We start from the raw sequence: 22,838 nt of genomic DNA, 5'->3' as shown, positions 1-22,838 counted from the left end.
AAAAAAGAGTCAAACAAGGGAGATTATGGATAAATTACTGAACTTCCTATTTCATAAGGAAAAGTGTATATTCCTTAATTTAAATAGAAAATGGTTACATATTCTATATAGTCTGAAAAACAAACAATGTACCAACTCCCTAGATTAAGTTGATTTTTTTACTCCATATACTTTTCCTAATAAGTCAGTGGCATTTAATTAAAATAAATTCCCTATCACTGGTTTTTGGCTTAATTAGGCACCAGTTCTTTAGCTTAGCATTCCAAGCTCCCTCTTAACTTGTCACTTAGCTACATTTATTTCCCATTACTCTTTGATGCAAACCCTCAGTTTCAGCCATACCTATTTTAATTCAAGAAACTTTTATTAAAAGCTTTCTATGTGCAAGGCACTATTTCCTTCTTTTTTGTTTTTATGCTATCCTCCTCTCTCTTCAATGCATTAGATGATATAGTGGACAGAGTGTTGGACTAAGAGTTGGGAAAAACTGAGTTTAAAACCTGTTTCAGGCATTTACTATCTTTTTTTTTAACTCTGGTAAAGTCACTTAAACCTTTCTGTGCCTCAGTTTTCTCATCTGTAAAACAAGGTCCCTTTCCAACTCTAAATCTATGACATTATGGATGTACTCCTATATCTTCACTACCAAAACAACTCCTGAACTTTCTTTGGGGGCCCAACTCAAGTTCTATCTGCTATATGAAGTCTTCCCTAATTAAATTTATTCCACAATGATCTTTGGACTATGCTCATATTTCTTCATTGCCACAATTAACCTCTTTGTCCAAAGATTCTATGAATTTGGAATTAGCCTGATCCTAGTATAGCCTCAGTTCCATTTAAGCATTTATTGGCTAGTTCCTTTTTAAATTTTTATTATTTAAATAGTGTTTCCATATTTCACCCAGATGATAATTGCATGGGATATTCTCAGGCCCAGTTCCACTTAGATTGGCTTGGGAGCTTTGACTTGATCAGTTCCTGACCTGGACAGATTATATTTTCCTTGGAAAATCTGGTCACCCAACCCATCCTCACTCTTCCTCCCTGAGGTTCAACATATTAATGCATGATTTTGTGGCTGACTGGGCCCAGCCCAATCGGCTTAGCCCTACTACAATTCAGAATTCCTGTGCTCAAGAGATCCACCAGCCTCAGCTTCTCTAGTAGCTTTGCTTTCAGGCATGTGTTATCAAACCAGGCCTTATTAAGTGATTCCTGCATTCAATCAATACAGCAATTTATAAGCATTTATTGAGGCTAGTATGTACCAAGACCTATACTTGGTGCTGGGAACACCAAGACAAAGAATGAAACAATCCTATCTCTTAGGTAGCTTCCATTCTCATGGGGAAGACATGTCCATAAATAGATACATTTATGTTGTTCAGTTGTTTTTCGGTCGTATCCAACTGTTCGTGACCCCATAAATAGATACATACAGAATAAATATAAAATATTAATTCAGTGATTAAGGCTAGGTAAGAAATGAGGCAGAGAATAGCTTCTTTATCTAGTAAAAAAAATCAATCTGGAAGCCTCAGTCAAACTGAGACATGAGAAAGAACTTAGATTAAAAGGCCAAGGTTTCCTACTGCATCAAGGGTCATCTCCAGTCATCCTGATCTATCTCACCACTGGACCCAGATAGCTCCAGAGGAGAAAGAGAGGCTGGTAACTTTGCACAGCTCTCCCTCACTTAAATACAATCACTTGCATGGCACGGCATCACCTCCCTGATGTCTTGGTCCTCTTTGAGAGGACTGACAAACAACAACAAAATATTAATAAGTTATAAACATAAAATAGAAAATAAATAAGTGATATAACAAAACATCAATATTAATACAAATACATAAAAAGTACTTAAAAACGAAGTAGTTAGGGAGTCAGAGGGCACCAGAAGTTGGGGAGATCAGGTAAGGATTCATGTACCTTCTCTGTGCAGCCTGTACCCTGCTGTCTTTGAGACCTTTTTATATTGTTTTGGAATTGTTCTCTTGTTTTATGCGTTTCTGCTTTCCCATTCACCCCACTGTATGAGGAATTGGGCTATAAGGTCCTCAAAATGAGATACTATGATTTCTACCTCAATTGTATCCCACACAATGACAATCACTCAGAAATCATTCCACAAATACTTTTAAATAGAATTGAGACCATATTAGCACCAGACTAAATTCAAATACACAGGATCCTTGGAAAAACAGGTTGGTTGTGGAAATTTCATCTATTTTAGGGTTGGGGTTGGAGAAATATTCTAGTTTATGTTTCTAAGAATCCCAGGAGTTAATCTGATAATTGAGAGGAATGAAAAGAATAGAGGAGAAAAAAACAAGTGGATATTAGAGTCAAAATAAGAAGAAATAAAGAAATAGGAAAATAAAAGATATAGGACTCCTTCAACTTTCTTGATTGCAGCCGTCCACCTGGATTTAAGAGAGACACAGGGTCACACTCAGTTATACTTCACTGATGTTAATATAAGAGATACAATAATGACCTGTGAAAATCTGTGACATGTGTAGCCATGTTTCTTTTTTCTGATTTTAGGGCATGTCAAACATGGATAGGGCCTATCAAGATTTCTAGGACAGTAGATTCATCTGAGTGTTTACTTAACATTGGGTTTATAATGTTTTATACTGAGAAGTAAAGTGCCCTTTTATGATTATTGTTTCATTGCAAATTTTTTCAATTAAAAAAGAGTTGTTTAATTTTTTTGTACTTGTGTTCCAAGCACCTAGTACAATGTCTGACACACAGTAGGCACTTAATAACTTCTTATTGATTGATTGAAATATGCCATTCTGGGGTTAAAAAACCCTAGGCATTCTTGAATACACCAATCCAGACCAATATCTAATCAACAGGTTAAGAAAAACTGACTTACCTGGTTTTTCAATAAAAAATTTCCTGGGGGGGGGAGGCGGTAGAGCCAAGATGGTGGAGTGAAAGCAGTGACTTGCTTGAGCTCTCCCCCAAACCCCTCCAAATACTCATAAAAAATGGCTCTAAACAAATTCTGAAGCAGCAGACCCATAAAAAGACAGAGTGAAACAAATTTCCAACCCAAGCCAACCTGGATGATTGATCAGAAAGTTGTATCACGCTGGGCTGGGAGTGGAGAGCAGCGCGGAGTCGGCACACAGGACACAGTGAACCTGGAGCAGGCCTCAGAGGACTGAATCACGGGCAGCTGTGGAGGTTTCCAGACTCCTCAATCCACAAATGCCAAATACAACTTAGAAGGTCAGTGGGAAAAGTCTGTTTCTGTCTGTGCTGAGAGAGGAAGGCGGGGTCTCAGCTCCATTCCCCAAGAGTGTGGCCCTGGTGGGGGGCAGCTGCTTCCCGAGCTTCCGGCCCATAGACTGAGGGGAAAATACAGTGGCTGATCAGAGAGGGATTTCAGGGATCTCTTTGCCAGTGCTGAGGCAGGAATCTCTTGCTTTGCCTGTGTTTGGATCTGGGTCACAGTTCTGGGCGGTGGTGCTGGTGTGAGGAGGAATGCTGGTGTGGTGGAGCTTCTAGTGTCTATGGAGAGGAACTCTTCCTCACAGGTACAGGACAGAAAGGAATACTTGTGGTCACAGGCCAGGAAAGGAGTAAACACCTCGCCCCTTATCATACCACCTTGGAAGAACTGAAAATTTACAGGTCCCTACAAGTATCTCTGAAAACAGCTGTACAAACCCCTGAAGCTTGGGACAGTACACTCTCCACATTGGAAGCCGATTCATACTTTAACAAAGAGTTTAAAACTCAAATAGTTGGCCAGGATCATGAGCAAGCAGCGCAAAAAGAGTCAGACTATATTATCTTACTTTGGTGACAAAGAAGGTCAAAATATACAACCAGAAGAAGACAACAAAGTCAAAGCTCCTACATCCAAAGCCTCCAAGAAAAATATGAATCAGTCCCAGGCCTTGGAAGAGCTCAAAAGGGATTTTGAGAAGCAAGTAAGGGAAGCAGAGGAAAAACTGTGAAGAGAAATGAGAGTGATGCAAGAAAATCATGAAAAACAAGTCAACAGCTTGCTAAAGGAGACCAAAAAAAATACTGAAGAAAACAACATCTTAAAAAATAGCCTAACCCAAATGGCAAAAGAGTCCAAAAAGCCCTAAAAAGAAAAATTGGCCAAATGGAAAAGGAAGTCCAAAAGCTTACTGAAGAAAATACTTCCTTAAAAATTAGAATAGAGCAATTGGAAGACAGTGACTTTATGAGAAATCAAGACACTGTAAAACAAATCCAAAAGAATGAAAAATTAGAAAACAATGTGAAATATCTCATTGGAAAAACAACTGACCTGAAAAATAGTTTCCAGGAGAGAGAATTTAAAAATTATTGGACTATCTGAAAGCCATGATCAAAAAAAGAGCCTAGACATCATCTTTCAAGAAATTATCAAGGAAAACTGCCCTGATATATTAGAACAAGAGGGCAAAATAGAAATTGAAAGAATTCACCGATCTCCTCCTGAAAGAGATCCCCAAACGAAAACTCTTAGGAATATTATAGCCAAATTCCAGAGTTTCCAGGTCAAGGAGAAAATATTACAAGCTGCCAGAAGGAAACAATTCAAGTACTGTGGAAACACAATCAGGATAACACAAGATTTAGCAGCTTCTACATTAAAGGACCACAGGGCATGGAATATAATATTGTGGAGGGCAAAGGAGATAGGATTACAACCAAGAATCACCTACCCAGCAAAACTGAGTACAATCCTTCAGGGGAAAAAATGGTCATTCAGTGAAATAGAGGACTTTCAAGCATTCCTGATGAAAAGACCTGAGCTGAATAGAAAATTTAACTTTCAAATACAAGACTCAAGTGGAACATGAAGAGGTAAACAGGAAAGAGAAATCATAAAAGGCTTATTAAGATTGAACTGTTTACATTCCTGCATGGAAAGATAATATTTATAACCCAGGAGACCTTTGTCAGTATTAGGGTAGTTGGAGGAAAAAAATTATATGTATGTATATATATATATAGATAGATAGAGGGCACAGGGTGAGTTGAAGATTAAGGGGAAATGGGGGAAGGTAAGAGGGAATGAGTGAATCTTATTCTCATAGGATTTGGCTTAAGGAGGGAATAACATACACATTCAATTGGGTATGGAAATCTGTCTTATCCTACAGGAAAATAGGGGGAGAAGGGGACAAGAGAGCAGGGGGATGATAGAGAGGAGGGCAGATTGGGAAAGGGGGTAATCAGAAGTAAATACTTCTGAGGAGGGACAGGGTCAAAAAAAAGAATAGAATAAATGGGAGGGCAACAAAGGATTAAGGGAAATAGAGTTAGTTTTTCACAACATGTCTACTATGGAAGCGTTCTGCATAACTGCACATGTACAACCTATATGGAGTTGCTTGCCTTTTCAATGAGGGTGGGTGGGGAGGGAGGAAGAGAGAAAATCTGAAACCTAAAGTTTTAAAAATATATGTTTAAAAAAAATGTTTTCACATGCTACTGGGAAATAAGAGATACAGGAAATGGGGTCAGAAGTCTATCCTGCCCTCCAGGAAAATAGAAGGGGAAGGGGATAAGAGAAGGGGGGGAAGAGATAGAGGAGAGGACAGACTAGGGGAAGGGATATTCAGAATGCATGCCATCTTGGGGTGGGGGGAGGGGTGAGATGGGTTAAAAATTTGGAACTTAAAACCTTGTGGAAGTGAACGTTGAAAACTAAAAATAAATAAATTTATATTTAACAAAAAAATCTCCTCCCCCCTTTTCCTTAAAGGTAAGCATTTGATTTAAGGATTTCAACCTATATACACATAAATAGCTCTCCTACTGGTGCCTAAAATTCTACCATCAGCATTTTTTCCAGAGCTCTAAAGATGTACCTTGTATTTCCTCTATCTGTTGTGTGCAAGAGACTAAGTCTATGTGTGGATTTGGGATGGCAACTGCCTTGCATATGTAAATATATACACATATTTCTACTTTGAGTGCAGACCAATATTGAAGTATAATGAAGCCAGGAAGCCGAAATTGACATTTAGACTGAGGTCTCAATAAGCAGTACTGCCCACGGTATGGCTAAGAGTGTTTTCCAGTTTAGGAATTATCTTCCTGCCTGGAATTTGCAACTTGCATTAACATGCTATACATGTGTAGGCTGCTGTGACTGGGAAGGGATATTCTGGAATACCTGGTTAACAATGGGTCATGTGAAAAAATAACCTAGGGGTTTCAATTGACTGCAGACTCAGTCTGCAGATTGCAAGTCTCAGACTACAAGCCAATAGAGTGATATGGAGGCCTTGACCCACTTCCAAATAAACACAATATTATTATAATGTCCGGACCAAGAAAAGTGATTATCTCTGTACTCTGCCTAGATCAGACCTCATCTGTAGTACAGACTTCAGTTCTGAGTAGCATATTTTAAGAGGGATATTGACAAACTGCAGTACTTCCAGAAGAGAATGACAGTGCTGGAGAAGCAAGTGCACAGACTTCACTAGACTGTCAGGAGGATCCATGACCCACAAAAAGATCAAGAAGTCTAGAGAGTAAGACAAGCATCAATGGGTAGAAGTTATTGGCAAGCAACTTAGCTTAAGAGGAAGGCTTTCTAACATTTAGAACATTTCAAAAATAAAGTTGTTCTCTCTTAAGATCGTGAGCTTCATGTCATTTTAAGTGTTCAAGTGATATTAGAAAACCATTGTCAGGGATGAGATAAAAGGAAATGTGACAAGGGATGAAAAGTTGGACTAAATAAGTTTTCCAGTTCAAGTTATACTGTGCAAAAGTAAAATTTACTTTTATCCCCTGGACTGTTCTGCCTTCCACTATCCCCCATAGTGGGCATAAACACTAATGTATTCCTTTCCTTTCTGTACATCAAACATTTTAGCACTTGGTAATAATTCAGTATAATAAATTATATGATATAATGCCCTATATTATTTCCAGTTTCATTATGTTAGTTTTGTATTTTCCCAATAAGGTTGGAAGCTTCTTGAGAGTAGGAACCAAGCATATCTTTTTCTTATGCTTCATAGATTCTAGCATAGTACGAGGTACACAGCCAGTACTCAATAAAGATTTATTGAACTGAATGTTGAGCAAGTCATTTAACAATCCCTGGGCATCAGTTTCTTCATCTGTAAAAGGAAGGGGTTGGACTAGAAGGCCTCTGAGGTCACTTCCCACTTTAAATCTATTACCCTAAGAACCTTAGAACTACCACATGATGTAAGTCATTGTTTATTGTGCTGAGTGTTAGCAATACCCAGAAATGTAAAAAGGTAAAAGCCGTGATGCTTTTGTTTCTTTCTGAGCTCTACTCAGCTCTGGATTTTTTCCATCATGCCACCACAGCTTTCTCACTCTGAAAGTTTACTCCACTCCTGGCCTTATCAAACTACAAGTACACTGCACCTCTGCAGGCCTTTCCTTGGTTTGGTTTTCCCCAAGAACCTCCATTTTAAGGAGAATGTCCAGGCCTGCCATGTCTTCATTCATGTACAGCCTATCCTCTTGATTCTTTGGACTTGATCCACTATGTTCCTTCACCCCAACCCCATTTTTCAGTTTCCTAATATATATCATCTTCCCTCATTAAAATGTAAGTTCCTTGAAGGATGGGGCTTTCTGCTTGTATTTGTATCCCCAGTGCCTGGGAACATAGCATATTGTCTGGCACATAATTAGTGCTTAATAAATGTCTGTGACTGTTCAGTGCTTGTTGACTATTTTGTCTTCATTTGAACCAACACAGAAACATGAACTGTTGGAGGGAGAAGGCCAAAAGATCTTTTTTTCTTTCTTTTTTAAATTCAGCAGTAATGTATTTAAGATAATAGCAACAGAACAATTATAGATGGATAATGTTCACACTTAGGTTATGAAAAATTACAATTTGTGTGATAGAATTTACATTTATGAAGTCTTTTTAAAAATGCCAGCATTTGGCCATTTCCATACCATGAGGCATCAAGAGGAGTATTTCCCCTTCAATTTTGACTTTTCATTTTAGCAATTAGACACATTCCCTTTTCTCATATCCAAATCCAGTGGACTTTTCATGCTTTATCCAATTAAATTATCTTAATATACCTCCTAGGTACTTGTAATGCTGGAAATTTACTGTAGTTCAATTAACACATATTTAATTTTCTAATTTAACTGGTTTTCTTCCATGTCAGAAAATGTATTATGACTCATTGAAGGCAGGTACAGGTGTACTTTTGAAGTTTTAAATCCCTCTCCTTCGCAATTTTCCTATTTTCTTCAAACTTTTCTGCCTCCAGCTCATGAGACCATAAAACCTCACATCTAATACCAAACATGAAATCATTCTTAAGTGGAAAAAAGAAGAAAAATACTTAGGAGCCAAAGCTCTGTTCCTAAGAAAATGCTAGATTTCTTTACAAAGGCCATTATTAGAAATATAAGTTATTCACTTTTTTGAAAAAATAATTTTAGCTTTTATTTAGTATTTTATTTTTCCCCAGTTTCATGTAAAAAGAACTTTTAACATTTGTTTTTAAAACTTTGAGTTCCAAGTTCTCTCCTTTCCTCCCTCCTCACACCCCCTCATTAAGAAGGCAAGCAATTCGACATAGGTTATATATGTGTAGTCATGCAAAACATATCCATAATAGTCATGTTGTGAAAGAAAACACATACAAAAAAAACCTCAAGAAAAATAAAGAAAGTTTAAAAAAAGTATGTTTCATTCTGTATTCAGCCACCATCAGTTCCTTCTCTGGGAATGGATAGCACTTTTCATCACAAGTCTTTTAGAGTTGTCTTGGATCACTGTATTGCTGAGAATAGCTAAGTCATTCACAGCTGGTTATCTTACAATATTGCTCTTACTTTGTATGCCATACATTTCATTTTGCATCAACCCATGCAAGTCTTTCTGGGTTTCTCTGAGAGCATCTTGTTCATCATTTCTTATGGTACAATAGCATTCCACCATAATCACATGCCACAACTTGTTCAGCCATTCCCCATTGATGGGTATGCTCTCAATTTCTAATTCTTTGCCCCCAGAAAAGAGTTACTATAAATATTTTTGTACATAGAGGTCCTAATCCTTTTTTTTATGTCTTTTGGGATACATACCTAGTAGTGGTATTGCAAAGTCAAAGGGTATGCATGGTTTTATAGCCCTTTGGGCATAGTTTCAAACTGTTCTACAGCCAACCTGAACAACCTGGAAGTAGGTAGGGGCAAAAATTAAAATAGGTTAAACTTCTTTGGGCCACAGATAGCAGGTTACTTTCCAAGTAAAGGTATAATTAATGATTAAACTTTTGCAAATAAACCATATTAGAAAAGGGAAATTTCAATTAATAGCAATTAATTATACTTATTTAAGATTTTTATTTATCATGAAAACACATTAAGGTTTAAAAAAACTACCTTGTTAAGCAGCACAAGTTTTAATACATTTTTTCAGGTTTTCTTACTGTTTACATTTAGTTAATGGGACATATTACACTTTGTCATCCAGAATCATATTTAAAATCGATTTCTTTAGAAATCTGAAAACTAACCTCAGTAGCTACCTCATTTTCTGAGATTGTTTTCTTGAAAAATCATTGTTCCCCACTGAGATTTTTTCAGCTATTTGGATGCTTTAATTTGTTTTTCATTGATGTCTAATTTGCTTAAGTCAGGATGTTTTGATTCTAAGTGGTGACAAAGATTGTATTCCTTCGGAATAGCTATTACTTCTTGGCAAACAAGGCACAATATTTTGTCTCTTGTGTAAGTAAACAACTATCTATTTGTCCACTCTGGATTAAACACTCTATGTTCTGATTTGATCTTCCGTTTCTTTTTATCACCCATTTTACAAAGTTACCCCAAAAACTTTAATGTCAGAACCAAAAAATCTCCTCAGCAATTGTTCACATACAAAGAAATACTGAACTGAGTGTCTGACCTTGGAGAGAGCACCAAACATTCATTTAACTTGGAGGGCAGCCATGCAACAAGGGAGGGGAAGAAGCCCTCACGTTATTGCCCATCCCATTGTGGATGTCAGCCGTGTTGGTCGCTGTTCAATGCCTGTAACAACCAAAAACACAGCGAAAAGATAGAACTCTCACTCCTCTCAGACTAGAGACAGACTGATGATGGTTGCATGCTGTGGGTCACATGACAAACAGGAGAGAGTGTGCAGTGGCAACCTACCTGCTAAGTTACATGACAGGCACAATAGAGACTAGTAGAGAGCAGGTGAAGCAGGGCATGGACAAAGCACTTGTTAGTTACATCTTTACTTTCTTTCACATCCTCTACATTTTTCATGGGCAGCCCGAAATTCTTCGACGAGCTGCAAGCAGCCCCCAGGTTGCATATTGCGCAGGCCTGCTCTACAGAATGGTTGAATCGGTTCACAACTCCACCAACAATGCATAAAATTTCATTTTTCCCACATCCCCTCCAACATTTGTCATTTACCTTTTTCTGTCCTATCAGCCAATCTAATAGGTATGAGGTAGTACCTCAGAACTGTTTTAATTTGCACTTCTCCAATCAGTAGTGAGTTAGAGTATTTTTTCATATAGCTATAGATAGCTTTGATTACTTCATCTGAAAACTGTTCATATCTTTTGATCATCTGTCAGTTGGGAAATGGCTCTTATTTTTATAAATTTGACTCAGTTTTCTGTATGTTTGAGAAATAAAGACTTTATCAGAGAAACTTGCTTCAAAAATTTTTTCACAGTTACTATTGCTAACTATATTTCCCCCAATCCCATCTCTCCCACCCCCGTTTATTCTATTGTCTCTCTCTTTTCACCCTGTCCCTCCTCAAAAGTGTTTTGCTTCTGACTACCCCCTCCCCCTTCTCCCCTCGATTTTATCACTGCCTCTCTTATTCCCTTGCCCTCCCACTTTGCTGTAGGGCATGACAGATTTGAGCCAGTTCTGATGAGAGTAAGGTTAGCTCACTCCCCTTTGCTTTCCCCCTTTCCCCCTCCACTGTAAAAGTTTTTTCTTGCCTCTTTTATGTTAGATAATTTACCCCATTCTACTTCTCCCTTTCTCTTTCTCCCATTACATTCTTCTCTCTCCCTCCTAAATTTTATTTTTTAGATATCATCCCTTCATATTCAAGTCACACCTATGCCCTCTGTCTATATATACTCCTAACTACCCTAATAATGAGAAAGGTCCCATGAGTTACAAATATCATCTTCCCATGTGGGAATGTAAACAGTTTAAAATTATTAAATCCCTTATGATTTCCCTTTCACCTTTTTATGCTTCTCTTTGAAAGTCAAATTTTCTATTCAGCTCTGGTCTTTTCATCAAGCAAGCTTGACAGTCCTCTATCTCGTTGAATTTCCGTTTTTTCCTCCTGAAGGATTATAGTCAGTTTTGCTGGGTTGGATCATTCTTGGTTGTAATCCTAGCTCCTTTGAACTCTGGAATATTATATACCAAGCTGCTAAATCTTGTGTTATCATGACTGTGGCTCCACAATACTTAAATTGTTTCTTTCTGGCTACTTGCAATATTTTCTCCTTGACCAGGGGGCACTGGAATTTGGCTATAATATTCCTAGGAGTTTTCCTTTGGGTATCTCTTTCAGGAGGTGATCAGCAGATTCTTTCCATTTCTATTTTACCCTCTGGTTCTAGAATATCAGGGCAGTTTTCCTTGATAATTTCTTGAAAGATGATGTCTAGGCTCTTTTTTTTTTCTTATCAAGGCTATCAGGAAGTCTGATAATTTTTAAGTTATCTCCCCTGGATCTGTTTTCCAGGTCAGTTGTTTTTCCAATGAGATATTTCACGCTGTCTTCTATTTTTTCATTCTTTTAGTTTTGTTTTATTGTTTCTTGATTTCTTATAAAGTCATTTGCTTCCATTTGCTCCATTCTAATTTTTAAGGATTTATTTTCTTCAGTGAGCTTCTGGACCTCCTTTTCCATTTGGCCAATTCTGTTTTTTTAAGGCATTCTTCTCCTCATTGGCTTTTTGGACCTCTTTTGCCATTTGGGTTAGTGTTATTTTCTTCAGGTGTTTCAAGGTGTTATTTTCTTCAGTATTTTTGGGGGCCTCATTCTGCAAACTACTGACTTGTTTTTCATGATTTTCTTGCAACACTCTCATTTCTATTTCCAATTTTTCCTCTACTTCTCTTGCTTTTCAAAATCCTTTCTGAGCTCTTCCATGGCCTAAGACCAATTCATATTTTTCTTGGGGGCTTTGGATGTAGGAGCTTTGACTTTTTCATTTTCTTCTGGTTGTATGTTTTGATCTTCTTTGTCATCAAAGTAAGATTCTATAGTCTAAGTTTTTTCTGCTGTTTCCTCATGTTCCCAGCCAATTACTTGACTTTCTAACTCTTTGTTAAAATAGGGCTCTGCTTCCAGGTGCACTGTCCCAAGCTTCAGGGGTTTTGTGCAGCTGTTTTCAGAGATACTTCTAGGGACCTGTAAGTTTTCAGTTCTTCCAAGGTGGTATGATCTAAGGAGAGGTGCTTACTACTCTCCTGGCCTGTGAGAGACCACAATCACTCTTTTCTGCCCTGGAACTGTGAGGGGAGTGTCCCCTCCACTGTGACTGCAAGCTCTGTTGTTTTAGTGCTCCTCCTCACCCTGGTACTTCCACTAGGACTACAATGTGGATCCAAATATGGGGAAAGCAACAGAGTCTTGCCTTAGTGCCAATACAAAGACCCTTGTAATCTCCTTCTGACCAGTTGTTCATCTCCCTTACCGTCTGTGGGCTGAGAACTCCACAAGCAGCCTCTGCTGCCCATGCTGATTCAGTTACTTCCAAGACCTTCCCCTGGTTTGCTGGGCTTGGGACTGCGCTAGTGCAGCCTTCACTAAACTGTGCTCCTCTCTCACCCCAGTGTGATAGACCTTTCCTGCTGGCCTTCCAAGTTGCCTTGGGCTAGAAATTTGTTTCACTATGTCTTTTGTGGGTTCTGCTGCTCTAAAATTTGTTTAGAATCATTTTTAAAAGGTATTTGGGTGGGTTTGGAGGAGAGCTCAGGCAAGTACCTGCCTTTACTCCACCATCTTGGCTCTGCCTCCAAGCTGTGTCCAAAAGATCCTTCTAGAGAAGAAACTGAAGCCAAGACAAGTGAAGTGCTTTTCCCCAAAGTCTAATAACTAGTTAATGGCAGACCTGGGAATAAATCCAGGTATCCTTGTTTCCAGTCCAGTTCTGTTTTCATTATACCACATATTTTGTGATTTGCTAATATCCTTGATGTTAGAATTTCACAAAACTCTAGACAAGGATAAAATTTGGACTCATGTTCTTTTGTGTAGCTTGTTATTATTAGTTTTCAATAATAAGCTAGAGTGATATTTATTTTCTAGGAATTCTTTATGTTTTTTAAGACTGGCTATTCTCTTATATAATTTTTGCCATATTTGAAATACAATCCTTTGAACAACATGTCATATGCTGCATAATTTGCTTTGGTCCTTGTGAAGAGGTGCATATATTTTTTATAACACAATCAGACAGTTTTTTAAATCCATGATCTTGAAGAAGTAATCCCTCCCACTAATAGCTAGCATAGGATGGCACCTGAAGGAAACTCCCAGTTTCGAAGATAGACAACTGCATGAAAATCTTCAAAAAAGGAAACTGTAGAAAGGTGTCTGAATTAGCACTGTCTGGTCCTACCAATAATAAAGGCAATTATCACCAGAATGTTCTCTCACTTATTAAATATTAACACTAGAAGTAATTTATCCACCTAATTTTATAGTACTTTATAGTTCTCTTACTCAGTTATATTCTAATTTGTTTTATATTCATCTATGTAAAAGTTTTATCTCTCTTTTAAGATTGCAATATCTTATACATCTCTATATACACTGTGGCTAGCCACATGTTTGTATATAATGGGTGCTCAGTAAAAATTTATTTATTGATTTTTCTTTTCTTTCTCTCTTTTTTATGTAATTGGGGTTACGTGACTTGCCCAGTGTTTGGTCTGAGGCCAGATTTGAACTCAAGTTCTCCTGATGTCAGGGCCAGTGCTCTATCCACTGTGCCATCTAGCTGCCCCTAAAAATTTATTTAATAAATGTTGAATGTATGGATTTGTTCTCATATATGCATTCAGTGTATCGTAAAAATGTGAAGAACCTAATTTCTCCCTACTCCAGCTGAATTGGACAGCAAGGCTATTGTAAATATGTATCATTGTCCCCTTATCACCTACTTCCCATGCCAGCATGTGTTTTACATGGGGAGTAGAGAATGATAAGTCTACTGTGCACAAGCACAGTAAGTATTCAAATACAAGGTTAAGTGAGCCAAATTTAGGGCACCACAGGAAGTCAGACACAAACTGCAAAGATCCTAAATAAAATACTAGCTAAAAGATTACAACAATGTATTACAAAGATTATACATTACGACCAAGTGGGATTTATACCAGGAATGCAGGGATGGTTTAATATAAGGAAAATTATTAACATAATTGATTATATCAATAATAAAAGTTAAAAAATCATATGATTATATCAATATTTGCAGAAGCTTTTGATAAAGTACAATATTCATTTCACTTAAAAACATTTGAAAGTATAGGTATAAATGGATCTTTCCTTAAATTTTTAAAAAAGCATTTACCTAAAACCATCAGCAAGTATTATTTATAATGAGGATAAACTAGAAGCCTTCATAGTAAGATCAAGTGTTAAACAAGGATGCCTACTGTCACTATATTATTCAATATTATACTGGAAATCCTAGGAATAACAATAAGAGGAGAAAAAGAAATAGAAGGAATCAGAATAGGGAACGAAGTAATAAAACAATCTCTTTTTGCAGATGATATGATGATATACTTGGAAAATTCCAAAGACAACTAAAAACTATAGTTGAAACAATTAATAATTTTTGCATGGAAGACATTTCCAACTTCAAGACACTCTGATCTTGAAGGATCAAAGCAGACCTCACAGTCTACCCCTATAATGCTTCTGAGGCGTTACCCAGTTGGCAATGACCCAGCTGGACATTCACATGGAATATTATTTGCACACTTTTATACACTTGAGAATTATTGTGTAGCATGGAATTCTGTGCATCCTATTCCCTACTAGGCTATATGTTCTTTTAAGCAGGGGCCTTGTTTGTCTAAACCTTAAACCCTTGGCCTCTAGCAAAATACTTTGGATGCTCAAAGTACTTAGCAAATGTTGTTTTTAATGATTTCTACCTCTGCTGAAGTGCTCAGAATTAGGTATGTGTATGGGAGATGTATAGGAAGCCACCTTATTTCATCACATTCAGTCACTGGCTTAGCTGGGTGGTAATGAGTTCTCTTTAACTACAATGTTGTTTTGCAATCTGCACCTTGTAAAAAATTTCCTTGGAAATTGTTGTATAATTTTCTGAAATAAAGTAGTCATATTTTTCTCAGTTCTGGGAAGATAAACAATTCTTATATTTTTTTCTCATTGCTTTGCTCAGTAACTTTTGAGTGCAAGCATTCCAAATCTTTTTCCAATTCTGTAAATCTTACTGGACTTATTTCCTGTCTCTTCTGTTGTTTCTATCATTCTGTCCTACAGTAAAATAAGTCTCTTTTCTATTATTGTTTTGTTTATATTTTCCACGGATATTTCTAAACTGTTGAGTTTCATGATTATCTTGATCTGAGATTTTACTTGTACTCAGTTCTTTATTTATTCCACCATCTGATGCTTTCGTTAATTTCTTTTGTCCCTTTAATTTCTCCCATATGTTTAATATCCATTTGAATCTTGAAACAATCCTAGCTTTGTTTCTAGTACTTCTGTTGGTAGTATTTCTGCATATTTTTCTCCTGGGATTTTTCCTCCAATTTTTAAAAACCTGTAATATATTTTTCATCGGGTCAACATTTTTCTTTTGTTTGCTCTTTTTGTTTATCTCCATTGCCCTCCCCCCCTTTTTTCTTTTCAAAGTTTCTATTAGTTTTTCTTCTTTTGCCATTTCTATTGCAGTTTTTGAAGAGGGTGTTAAGGATATTGCTATATTCCACTCTTTCATTTTCTAGGAAGTTAATTGGGGACTCATTCTACATAATTATTTCAAAATTAATTAGATAAAAGTCTTCTGTTTGAATTTTCAACTTGTCTGCTTTCTTCCTTAATGATGACAAAAAAAGAGTACAGCACCAATATCCCACAATGTGTTACAATATTGGAAAATTACAATTCTGGAAAAGAAATAGCTTTTCCAGTTTGGCTAGAAATGTAAAATGCTTTAAAAAAATGCTTTAAACACGAAAGAAGTTTGGAAATGTAGGCTAGAGCCAAATAGTGATGGTTATAAAATGTCAAACCGAATTTATGTTTTATCCTAGAGACAATAGGGAGTGCCACTGAATATTTTGGAATAGGAGATCAACATTATCAGACCTACTTAAACCTTAGAGATATCAATTTGGCAGCTGTGTGAAAGGGGTAGAGCTGCCAGTTAAATTACTTTAAGTTTTTAAACTCAAGTTTTTAATATATTTTGATTACTGTACTTCAGTTTAATTGGTTTCCCTTGTAATATCGTGTATCTTATTTTATACATTTAAAAACACACTAGAATGGATAGAGCACTGGCCCTACAGTCAGGAGGACCCGAGTTCAAATCCAGCCTCAGACACATAACACTTACTAGCTGTGTGACTCTGGGCAAGTCACTTAACCCCAATTGCCTAAAAGAAACAAACAAACAAAAACACAGTAGGCATTATTATGAGGAGTGCATAGATTTCACTAGACAGGCAATGGTATCCATGATACAAGAAAGGTAAAGAACTTCTGCTTTAAAATGCTGGCTTTTAAATAAAATCTGGATGTTATAAGAAAAATGTTTCCTAGTTACATAGTAGAAATGTACTTGATTTTATATAAGGACAAAAATGATTCCTATGTCTAGGTTTGCAAACAGTCTTTAAATACAAGAAGTATTAATTATTGACCATAGGGGCAAAATATGATGACTTTTTAGCAGCTTTTACTGCTGCATGTTGTGAGGATATTGGTTTATAATTAGTGGTATATTAAAGAATGTCATCATGGCCCAGAGCGATGTCTTTGAGGATTTGTTGCAAGAGCCATATGAAAGAAGTTGCTGACAGTCTTGACTATGGACAGCTGCTGGTAATCACCCCAGTGGCTGCTTCCACGAATTTCCATTTCTTTTCTCATTTTCCTGCCTTTCAGCTAGATACAATGATCTTTTGTTGAACATCCTGGCTCAACTGCAATTGAAATTGAGGTCAAAAGAGGGAAAAATTTGGATGAGATTTTTAACCTACATTAAGCCCTTAATAAGTGAAACATTTTACATATAGCTCCTTAAAAGCTTAAAAATAGTTATCAAATCTCCCCTAAATTTTCACTCTTCTAGGCTAAATACCCCCTATTTCTTCAACTGATTTTCAAGTGGCATGAAGTTAAATTCCTTTACCATGCTGGTTGGTCTTCTCTAGATGTTCTCCAGATTATAAAAGTTCATTCTAAACTGTGGCATCCAGAACTGAACATAATATTCCATGTAGTTTAACCAGGGTAACACCAGTAAAAACATAATATTTACCCAATTCTTTATATTTATCCCAGAAGACTTCACCTCTTTGTGGATGCCTCCCAAATATACTCCAATCTTCACCTCTTTCCCAAACTCTAGTCATGAATAGCCACCTATTTGGTATCTCTGCTTGGATGCCTCACCAGCACTTCAAACTTAAAATTGCAAAAATTTGAACTCATCATTTTTTATACCCTACTCCATACCCTCCTCATCAGACTAGGTGCCTTTCCTGAATCCTTTTTCTGCTAATCAGTATAATTATTCTTTCAGTCACCCAGTTTTAAAACTTTTCTCTTTGCTCTCTCTCCATCTCTGTCTCTAATTTTGTCTCTCTCTGTTTCTCTCTCCCCCCTCTTTAAATACTAATCCAAGAGTGAGGAACCTGGGGCCTCGGGGCCACATGTGGCCTTCTAAGTCCTCAAGTGTGTCCCTTTGACTGACTCCAAACTTCACAGAACAAATTCCCTTAATAAAATCAATTGCTCTGTAAAAGTTGGATTCAGTCAAAACGCAGCACCCAAGAAGCTAGGAGGCCACCTGTAGCCTGGAGGCGACAGGTTTCCCACTCCTTGTCATGTTGATTCTTCCTTGTCATATTTCTCACCTCTGTCTTTTCTGTTGTTACTACTACCTCTGTAAAGCAAATACATGGTACATTTTGCATGGATTATCACAGAAGACCTAACTTCTCTTCCTGCCTCTTGTCCCTTCTCCTCTAATTTATTCTACATATTAAAAATCTGATTGTGCCTCCCAAGGTTGATATGAAGAGATTAATGGATGAATGACTTTCCAATACCTACAGAATAAAGTTCAAACTCCTTAGTCTGACATTCAGTACCCTTGACATTCTGGCCTCAACCTACTTTTGTAATCTTAACTCCTACTATTCTCTATGCAAACCCTGTGTTCAAGTTTAACCCAGACTATACATCCTTCACCACTTTCTTGCCACTGTCTTCACTCAAGCTATTTCCTATGCCTTAAAAGTCTTATTCCTCTCCCCTTTAATCTAAGTTCACTACATAAATGAAATGTCAGGTCTCTCTCAAAAAAAAAAAAAAGGATCATGAACATAGAACTAGTAGGGGCCTTACAGACCTCTACAACCCTTTCTTTAGGTCCAGAGAAGCAGTGACTTGCAGGTAATCACACAATTAATAATTGTCAGAGGCAGGGATTTGAACTCCAATCTTTCTGACTCCATCTCTATCCAATGCCAAATAGGATAACCTTAATATCTGCCCTGTCTAATATACATATATACATCTGAGGACAAAAAGTAAGATCATAAATGTGAAAGACCAAAATCTAAGGTGATAGGACACTCAGGAATAGGAACTGCATGAGATAAAGTTGCGGCTGTAGATTTTAGAACTTGAAGAGACCTGGTGAGTTCATCTAGTCCAGTTTTTTTTTTAACGTGTGTGTATGTATTCTTCGAAGTCTGGTAAAATCTATGGATCTCTTCTTAGAATATTGCTTTTAAATGCATAAAATAGAAACCTAGGTTTACAAAGGAAACCAATTATATTGAAATACAGTTATCAACATATTAAAAAATATGGTCTTAGATTCCAAGTTTAACCCCTTCCCCCATTTAGACCTCTCAATTTGTAAATGAGGAAACTGAGGTGCAGAAAATTGCTTAAGGTCACACAGGGCATGAATGGCAGGGTTGGGACTGGATTCCAGGTCCTCCGGTTCCAGATAGATCACTCTTCACAGTTGTGTTGTGTTCACTGGCCTTTTTACTCATATTCACTCAGTAGGGCTCTCCCCAATCAGTCAATCAACATGTATTAAACACCTACTATGTGTGGGGCATTGTGATGAGACAGCTTGCCAGCCTTTGTAAGCTGGACTTGTACTGTTTGTCCTCACAGGTGGCAGTAAGTGGCATCCTCCACCCAGCGGCCCAAGAAGGCAGTTGCTGAGTTGGGGGTCCGCGGTGGGCCCGGCCCCTCACAGGTCTAGGTCTGGGGGCCGGGCTCATCCCGCAGCTGCAGCAGCGGCGGTTGCCTCTGCCCAATGCGCACGTGACTGAACGGACCTGTATGCCTGCTGGAGCTGGGGCGGGGAAGGAAGAAAAGAGTGGAGTGGGTGGTTGGTGGGGGGGATTAAGGACCAGGCGTGCGTGCCGGTCGGGGCGGGGGACAGAGGAGGCGGAGCCCCGCTCGCCTCGGCTCAGCTCGGCTCAGCCTTGGCAGCGCGCGCTCCGCCCGGGGGCTGCGGAGGTGAACCTCCCCGCGCTGTGGACCTCTCGGGACCAACGCAGCTGCAAACGCCCGCTTCTGGTCTCTGTTTACTAGGAAGGCAGAGAGAAACAGCCGTAGTCCGGGAGGGCAGCGCACACTCTCACACACACTCACACACTCTTGCTGGGCACAGCTGGCTCCCCAAACCAGAGAGGAGAAGCAGGCGCGATACCCCCTCCAGCTCCGCAGCCTCGTGGGGCTGAGCCCCAGCCCTTTGTGCGTTCGTTCGCTGGGGAAAGGTCTGCGCCGCCGCCACCCACTGCCACCATCGCCGCCACCGTTACCTAATCAGATCCCTGTCCTCGGGTAAGCACGTCTCTCTTTCCTTTTAAACCTGTTCAACGTCGGCTCCGGGAAACAGGTGGAGGAGCTGGGTAGGAGGCAGGCAGGCCACATCCCGGTGGGAGGAGAAACCCGAGCTTGAGTCGGGGTCTAGGGCCACGCAGCCTCCAGCCAGTGTCTTGGCAACGCCAGGATATTACTACTCCACTTACTTATTCTTCCCACCTTGGAGTTCGTTCTCCCCACCCACTCCAGCGTAAGATGTGCTGCCTCTTTGGTTGCCAAGGAGACCTGATTAAACATCAGCTTGGGGACTTTTATTCAAAGGACATCTTTTTAAAATGCCCTTCTTTATTGTGACTTTGGGGATACAATACATTGTGGAGGTGGTGGTGTGTTAGTCTAGCATTCTTTAATTGGAGTCCTCGTGTGATATTTACGTATTTAGACCACATTTTCATTCAACTTTGAGAGGGGATTGCAGGGTGTAATTGGTTCAAGGAGGGAGGGGGGAGGGATGAGGGGACGATCGGAGAACATGATTTTTCCACGCACAAAATTTTGACTTGTTAGAAACTCTAATCTTACTACAAACAATGCTATTTCCATCATAACCAAATTCTCGTGCTTCTTGTCATTTTAGTAAAATCTTGTAGTTAGAGGGTGCCGATGAGCTAAAATGAGTGGATACCTTCTTGATATTAAAAACAAAAAATATTTTGAGAATATTTATTTTCCTGTATATTATTAATATACATATGTTAATATACATTAATATAACGTATGTTATAACACTTTAGATGACTATTTTAAGCATATGTACATACTTATGTATATGTGTGTGTGTATATATATATGTACATATATATATATATATACACACACACACATACACATATATAAATATGTATGTATACTTGGAGCTGGAAAGAAAATTTGAACTCATCTAGTCTCCATTTCACAGATGAGAAAATTGAGGCCCAGAAAAGTGATTTGCCCAAGGCCTCAGAAGTGGCAAAGTGGCATTTCAACTTGAGGTCCTTTAAATCTAGTGTTCTTTCCAGTGAGCTATGCTGTGATGATATGAATAATTATGCTAAACATGTTTGTATTAATCTTTATTAGACATATATATGCATATGTGTATGTGTATCTATCACTAATGCTTTTTCATCTTTATTTAGTTGTTCTTGAATCTCTCCTAATCCTTTGCTCATACTTATGAATACTCCTGGTTGGTTTTTTTCCCCCCCCAAACCCCTTGTTGGTTTCTCTGGCTGTATGATCATTCAAACAGTTTAAATTGTTTTTTTTTTCCCCCCACCACAATTCTATAGCCCAGGCAGAGAAGTTACTTAGCAGTTGGGGCATATTTAAACATATGCTCAGAAAGCTTTATTTTAGAAACATGAACAAAAATGTTTCCAACTTTTAAATATTTAGATGTCAGAATGAGCACATGTAGTGATGGGCCCATAACAAGTAAATGATGTCAATGAAAATTCACCTTTAGGGTGTTGCTTTTCCTTGGAGATTGTAGTAAAGTGAGGATAGAGGAAGCTAGTTGTTTATATCTTTTTAGTTTTTTTTAATGGCTTTAATTTTTATGATAGCCTTAAAAGCATGCCCACTAACTCTGGCAAGTGTTTTTGCCTAGGTCTCTTGTTGCCTGAGTTAAAATTTTTCATATTATTGCCTCAGGTGCATATTGATTTGGTCTACAGTATATGAACTGAAAGGATCAGTACATGATATGAAATTTTCATTTTGTAATTACATTACATTTTGGAAAATTATGTGTAATTCCTTCATCGGTTACACTAGTTACCTAATAAATACCCAGTGGCAACATTGAAATCAATGTTTATTTTGTTTTTGCCTTGCATTTTTCTTTGTTTCATTTTTAAGCAAAGCAAAATAATGGTTTTCTTAGTCCTTTATTAAATCTAAACAGATTACATGAGGATAAGTCCTGTAATCGATAGTATTATTAATGATACAAACAAGCTAAATTAGGAAGCTAAATTATGACTTATGTGAAGCAAGGTATAATAAAATGTAATAGAATGCTATTGTGAACAAGGAAAAGCAATTATGGCCAATATAGTCACAGTAATTTGGAGTTTTCTGAATTTCTCTTCACTTAAAAATCAGCCATCTTACTACAAATATGCCCTGATTTTAGAAAACTTAATATATAAATTTATAATCTGTGCATATTAAGACTTGGTGATTCACTTTACCAATAAAACTTCTTGCTTTTGAAAAGGATGAGTCATAGAGTTCCCAATGCTGGAGTTATCTTAATACTTTTAAGTGTCCTTTACAGAGATAGCCAGGGGACAAGAAACCAGTGCACTGGGAATAGAGGAGGGGGGAAAGACCATTTGGAGGTCAGTCATTCAGAAATAAAAGCAAAATTTCTCTGAAATTCAGAAAGCAAGTTAAATGAAAAAATAATTCCACTTCAGATATTTTGCTTTAAGTGCAACTTTTCAAGAACATATCTATTGCCTTATTTTTTGAAGTGAGATATGCCTGCATATTAGCAATATTTTTGCATTTCCAGTTGACATTTTCACCTCAGCATTTAAAGCTCAATATAACAAAAAAGTCATCATATTTCTCCCTATGCTTGCTTCTCCTCCTGTCTTTCCTGTTTCTTCTAATGATACCAACATTCTCTCAATCACCCAGGCTTATAACCTAGTTGTTATCTCGGGCTTTATTTTATTCAATACTCACT

The 22,838-nt window shown here is 37.8% G+C and overlaps 1 protein-coding gene and 1 long non-coding RNA gene across 6 annotated transcripts in view; one reads left to right on the top strand and one right to left on the bottom strand.

Annotated features, from left to right (window-relative positions):
- Nucleotides 1–20,327, bottom strand: part of LOC110216472 (uncharacterized) — a 33,155-nt gene extending 12,828 nt beyond the window's left edge. The window contains exon 1 of the long non-coding RNA XR_002326785.2: nt 20,095–20,327. This is a non-coding gene — a long non-coding RNA (uncharacterized LOC110216472). The remainder of the gene's footprint in view (nt 1–20,094) is intronic.
- The window catches only part of KLHL32 (kelch like family member 32), a 288,659-nt gene continuing 285,853 nt past the window's right edge, over nt 20,033–22,838 (top strand). For 4 of the 5 annotated variants that reach the window (XR_002326784.1, XM_020998288.2, XM_020998287.2 and 1 more), the window contains exon 1: nt 20,044–20,116. The gene's annotated coding sequence lies outside the window, so the exon portion shown is untranslated. Of the gene's footprint in view, nt 20,117–22,838 lie in introns of all 5 variants that reach the window. The other variant, XM_078155228.1, reaches the window with a different exon arrangement.

Source organism: Phascolarctos cinereus, unplaced genomic scaffold (assembly GCF_003287225.1).
Source record: "Phascolarctos cinereus isolate Bilbo 61053 unplaced genomic scaffold, phaCin_HiC Scaffold_5;HRSCAF=322, whole genome shotgun sequence".
NCBI classification, from domain to species: Eukaryota; Metazoa; Chordata; class Mammalia; order Diprotodontia; family Phascolarctidae; genus Phascolarctos; species Phascolarctos cinereus.
Note: the sequence above shows the minus strand (reverse complement) of the source record. Positions and strands in the feature narration are given on the sequence as shown.